Raw genomic sequence first — 6828 nt, 5'->3', positions numbered from 1 at the left:
TGGATAATTTATGCATGCCCCTGTAACAGTTTTCAAACACACTGCCATGCCTGCGTTTCGCCGACCACCCAGTGGCGTAAGTTCATACCAGACGCCCGGAGGCAAGTTATAATTTGGTGCCCCCCCCCTGTCACAGTGTGCAATTGACACTGTGACATTTGCATGCAGACAGGCTATAGATAGACGAAGGCAGCAGCTGATGGTCTGACATGGAGCACTCCACTAGTGTATGGTGGCTTCTTAGGTGCTGGGAAGAGGTGCCATGTATTAGGTGGCCATGACGTTACACTCTGGGTGCACAGTTACAGCCCTAAGTGGGGAGAATATGTTGTGGACAATGGAGAAGGTGCCCCCTTCAGAGCTGGAGCCCGGCGGCAGGCGCCTCCGTTGTCTCCCATAGTTCTGCCCCTGCGACCACCCGCAAATAGTCAGTTCCTGTCAATCACTCTGCGATGGGTCTGTGTAGTCACTGCGATCGCAGTCTAATTGCAGTGAAGTCTTCGCGCATGTGCTCTGCGATGCATATGCATGTGTAGAACGCAACAATCGGCCGATTGCGAGTGTAATTGTAGTTGCGATCGGCAGAGCTGTAGCTAGGCATTTTGGTGCCCTGTGCCAGAAAGAACATTGTTGCCCCCATCTATATTTTAAATAGGGATAGTGCGCAGCAAAGGCCTTCACCAAAAATAAAGGGGGCGTGGCCTCACCTGGATGGAATGTGACCACACAAAAGTACCTGTTCACATTACGCCGCACATTAGTGTCATTCACATTACATCACAAAGTGGTACCCCAAACCCCTTTATACATGTTACGCCTCACAGTACTACCCCTTATACATGTTATGCCACACAGTAGTGCCCCTTATACACATTATGCCACACAGTAGTACCCTTTATACACATTATGCCACACAGTAGTACCCCTTATACACATTATGCCACACAGTAGTACCCCCTTATACACATTACGCTACACAGTAGTGCCACTTATACATGTGATCAGGGGCGGATTAAGATGGAAAACCAGCGCGGGAAATTTTTGGAAGCAGCCCTAATGGGGGTGGGGTCTATTGTGGAGGCGGGATCTGTTGTGGAGGCGGGGTCTGTTTAGGGGACAGGGTCTGTTGAGAGGAGTGGGATACTCCCTCCCCAGAAGCAAACATTTTTTTGAAAACTTAAAACTGCCAATGTTTATATGGTATATTTAAGGGTTTCAGTGAAACCTGTACCAGTCCTATCCTAGGACCATCTGAGAATGGCCTCCAATGTGAGCGATTCCACATCTCTGTATGCAACCACTTGAAGCGACACTCCAATAACTCACCTATACTATGTTACATCTGTGTCTGATTAGCCAACCCCCTGTAACTACCCAGGAATGCCCAACACATTTACAATTCACTTCTTCATGTGTGCATCTGAATAAGTACCGAGACTCTGTATGTACACCATCAGGATGTATGCATGATGCATGCGGAGGATAAACATCACTACACTGCATACACCATTGTCACTGCATCTGAGCATCTCGCCCACAATGCTGTATACTATTAGTGTATGCCATAGTAGTGCTTGCTATATAAAATAACTACAAAAGGTCCCTTCATATATATATAATGTTACTCCCCTTCTATCTGCTGATCTCAATTATAAAAATAAAAACGATCAGAGGTGCTACAGAAAATAGCAATTACCAAAAAAAAAGAAATAAATTGGGAAGATTCCGGCTGGCACTGGTAGTTAGCAGCTGGTGTGACTTTATAGTGACTTCACACCAAACATGCTGCAGCATACTGTATCATGTACGGTAAATATATCAAATGTCCTGACTGACTCATCATGCCCAGCCCAAACCCATGGACATAGAAACATGAAAATCGGGGAGTATATTCCTTCCATGACGTAGGTGCCCACTAAGAGGTATGGGACAAGTGCTGCGGGACTGTAAGCTCATTGTCTAAGATGAGCGGCGGCTCTGTGTATCTGCATATGAGACAAATCCTATGTGTCCTAACTCCTGGACTGTGTATAAGAAATGCACCTACACCATGAACATTAAATGCAAGACAATAAATGCAAACAAGAATCCACAAAACTGCTGCCACACTCACAATTTGCTTCTGTGCCCGATTAACAATACGGCACTAGGAGACATGTTATATGCAAACATATCTTGCATGATAGAACATCCACGTTTCTCCATCGTCAGGACCATACAAGAGATACAAACAAAATAACATAACACTCACCCACATATGTACCCCACCTGCAGAAAGCCCACCATGTCCACACCACTGCTTCGGTATCCAGCTTCCTGGAGAACCTCCAATGGATGAACTTCCGGTAACCACCATGGCAGTAACCAGGGAAAACATCCGCTTGCGTTCCACCTGGTCCACACACTCTGTTACCGAGTTATTGCCTCATTTCACCACGTCAACGGACCCTTTGTAGCAAAAATGGACAAGTGACTCTAGGCGGGATGAACTAAAAATGCAGTTTTTGGGGGTTTTACCACATACCCCATATGTACTAAGCTTTGTCACAATGGGTAATGCTATCTTGAGGTGGCATTACCCAATAGAAGCCTATAGGCTTCTTTTTGGGATGTCTCTCCTGAGAGGGATCTAATCGGATCCCTCCCATAACCACACGTGGCTCGCAGACTTCTGCACATGCACTGAAGGAAGCCAGAGGGACTTCTGGGTGTTAAACCCAGAAGTCCCTCTCTCCAGAGCCATGGGAAAGGACAGCTCTTATCGAGAGAGCTGTCCTTTGTGATTTTCTAGGTAAATAACGTGGTAATCAACCGCGGTATGTACCTGAAGACAGGCGAGATGTACCGCATCGTGATTGCAATGCCTAGTACATCCCACCCTATGCACTGTGTAAATCCTACAGATCCTACAGATATATAAATTATTACAAATATGTAAAATTATTATAAACGCATGACCCCATGTATTCCATAGCTGTTATTCTAAGCATCAACCTTATCATAACGCATCCTTTTACTTGCCATTGCTAGTATATTTGTTGTTTTGAAATCAGTATGTAATACTGGCGGATCAACTCCCGACACGAGAAGCCCGACAGCAGGAGATCTCGACGCTGGCTAGTTGAGTATCCTAACCTTCCCCTCTCCCACCCTAAAAAGAGTAAATGTCCAAATGGAGACTTGTTCCTCCAAAAGGAGGAACGCGCTGGTTAAAAAAAGCTTTCTTTACTTCTATGCCTTTTGAGAACAAGTCTCCATTTGGACATTTACTCTTTCAAGGTAAAGAATCTAATTTGGAACATATAGCCTGAAGATAAACTATGTGATCTGTGGGTCTTCATTGCATTCTCCTCCACGAGACTTTGTCTTTTCCAACACATATGATTGAAAAAAGATAATCTATTTGAGATCAAATATTACCTAAAGCCTAAAATAATAGCGCCCTCTTTCATATATTTGTTATATATACACACGTATGTGTATATTTATATTTATACACACATACATGTAAATATATATATATATATATATATATATCATAAATGCACACTTGGGCCATCTAAATCTATCTCAGCACCTCCTCCCACACATACCCCAGCAACTTACTTGTTCCTGATACCAGGGCTGTGGAAAGCAGGCACGGGACAAGGGGAAGGGGCGTGGCCTACTCGCGGGAGGTGTGGCCATGCCCCCTTTAAAAATACTTTTTTGCAGCGTGATGCAGCATGTCCCCGCATGTAGGAGGCTGCCAGTAGTGTGTTACGGGGGGCTATCGCCCTGATCACCTCTCCCCCCTGGATCTGCTACTGCCCCCGACTCCTGCAATTTACTATATAATAGACTTAAGTACATAGAGACTAACAATGCACCTAAAGACAGCCAGCAAGCCTCAGCAGCTCCCGGGTACTGCAGACTGCAGCCGCCCACTCCCGAGTCTGCCCACAGCTCCTGCCCTCGTGATTGCTGGAGGCGGAGCTGTGAGCATCCTGTCACTCACGAGATCCGCAATGGCCGATGGGAGGAGCTGCTGCGTCTGGGCATGCGCAGTAGCCCTCCCATGGCCATTTTACATGTTAATTACAATAGAGATGAGCTGCTCATGGCCGCTCCGATCACGGCAGCGGCCATTAGAGCCGCCAGTCATGGCGGTCAGGGTACCGAGCAGCCCAGCAGAGGGGAGAGAGGACCGGCCCAGCGGGAAATGGCCCGCTGTCCCGGTGGTCCAATCCGCCCCTGCATGTGATACCACCCAATCACAGCCCACACTCTTACTGCCCCATTTATAGCTATCACTGCCCCAAATCACATCCCACACTGCTGCCTTTCACACTGCCCCCACTCCCACTTATAGCTATCACTGCCCCCAATCACAGCTCATACTGCCCCCACTCTCACTGCTCACAGGCCCCACCTATAGCTGTCACTGCCCCCAATCACAGCCTACACTGTTCCCTGTCACATATCCCAATGCCCCCACTCTCACTTTCACCCCCTTATAGCTATCACAGCCCACACTGGTCCTACTTATAGCTATCACTGCCCTCAATCACAGCCCACACTGCTCCCCCTTTCTCTGCTTATTTCCCCCCTCACACAGCCCCCACTCATAGCTCACTTCCCTCCTCAAACAGCCCAATCACATCCCCACACTGCTCTCGCTCACACTGCACCCCTCAAAGCGCACCCCCTCACATAACCCCCCTACAGGATACACTGCACAAACCCTCCCACCCTCTTACCCACATCCTGCTCCCCCTATATCTCTTCCTCACAGCCAGCCCAGCACTGTGAACTGGCTGTGACAACTCTACTTGCGGCGGGGACGACAGCTGCTGAGCGTGGTGATGAGTGAGGCCCCGGCCGCACCATCCTCCCTGCGGCCCTCACCTCTTTCCCTCAGCCAGCGCGGCCAGTGTTAGACACTGCGCCTGCACTGGCTTTCATGCTACAGAGGCACTTGGTGGGTAGCCAGCTCCGCTCTCAGGGCTGTTCCGCTCTGGTGATTGATAATGAATCAGGCTCATTGTTCCTTTATGTCCACTTGTATATTCAAATTCAGAAATACAGAGAGACTTCAAAAGGAGATGGTCTCATTTAAATCGGGGCAGTTGAGGAGGAATGCATTCACCAACTAGTCATTCTATTTTTCACCCCATTCCTATTGATAGTGGAGTTTGCTACTGCGCAGACTCCATTTTGTTCCTTCATCTCCACCCCCATTTACAACCACCATTTACCCCCAGCAAACCTATTTACCCATTCTGTCACCTCCCATTAACACATTTAGCAACCATTACCTTCCCGCACCCATCACCCATTCTCCTCAAGAACCCATTAATCAATTGACCTCCTTATAAACCATGTACTTATTTCTCTCCATTCCATTATCATTTCACCCTCCAAGCACCCAATAACACTTTCATCTATTCTATCAGCTCCCATAAAGATCTTCCCACTCAGCACTTAATAACTCCAATACCCAGCACTGATAGACCCATTCATTAATCATTTCACCCTCCCAGCACCCATTAACAGATTCACTCACCCTGATAGCACTCATTACTACCCCCCTCCCCCTAAAAACACACATACATACATACACACATACATACACAGACACACACATCAATTTTCACCTAGAAGTAATTTAGCAGCAGCTGATCGGAGGGGCGGAACTTCTTATGTGATTGACTGAGGACTCCAAGGGAAGGAGGAGAGTACCTGAGGAGAGGAAAGGGGTGGCAACCATACTGCCTGCATCTTCCGTTTTACTGAATGCATATACCTGACAGACAGGAAGTTTCTTCTGATAAGTCTCCAAATCTCCCCCAGCGCCCTGACACTTCACTGCATGCTTTGCAGTCCGTGACATGGAACATGCAGGCACAGTGTGGTGGTGTCACAGAGCACCAGGACCCAAAGCCCACTTACCGGGTCTGGAAGCACTGGTTTCCACAGGTTGCAGTGGTCCCGCTGCAGGGGCAAGTGTTCAGCGGCACCAACAGTGGTGATGTGACAGCGGTCCACACTTCCTCCTGCTGATCTCTCTTCGCTGTAGTACAAACTGCCACGGCTCCCATAGGGGGGTACGCATGCTGGCTTGTTTGAAATTTAAAGGGGAATGCGTGCTGATTGTGATGTCATGTTCGGCAAAAAATTGGAAACAAACTTGAATTTATAGGGAGACTGAGCACTAGGGCGATATTCAATTGTTATAGCGTGCCCGATCTCCCGTATAAAGTGACAGGAGATCGCGGGGCGATATTCAATTGTTGCTGTTTTTCACTCTGATTGCGCCCAAAGTGGTCAGGTTTAGCCGCGTAAAATACCCCCGACCAAAGTGCTGAAAACGATTGTGAAAAGTGCTGTTTGACACCAAAACAGGTCACTTTTCGCCCATTTCAGCTCACACCCACCTGGGGCTGCGAGCTGAAATGGCGCACTGGCAGCTGATTGCGCCTGACAGGAGCATCAATTGAATAGCTCCTGTCGGGCGCATAAAGGGGGGAAACATTTGAATACCGCCCTAAGTGCCAGAGTATTAGGCTCAAAACCTTACTCCAGCATCTGTACTACTCTCTGTGCTAGTGACCACTGTAATTCCATTCCTGAACTCTGCTATTCCTTGTGACCTGATGCCGCTCTGTCCCTACTACTGCGCTTAGGGCCTGATTCAGAGGCGCACGCTATTTGCATGCGCTCGCACTGAATCAGGGCGTCCCTTTTTTTTTGACCGGCCTCCAGGCCGCTCGCACAGATGTGGGTGACAACCCACAGTGTGTGCATGCGGCCTGGCGATAATCGTGATTATCGCGACCATGGGGCTTG

This window comes from Taudactylus pleione, unplaced genomic scaffold, assembly GCF_031769625.1.
Source record: "Taudactylus pleione unplaced genomic scaffold, aTauple2 ptg000242l, whole genome shotgun sequence".
NCBI classification, from domain to species: Eukaryota; Metazoa; Chordata; class Amphibia; order Anura; family Myobatrachidae; genus Taudactylus; species Taudactylus pleione.
This window is presented reverse-complemented; position numbering follows the sequence as displayed.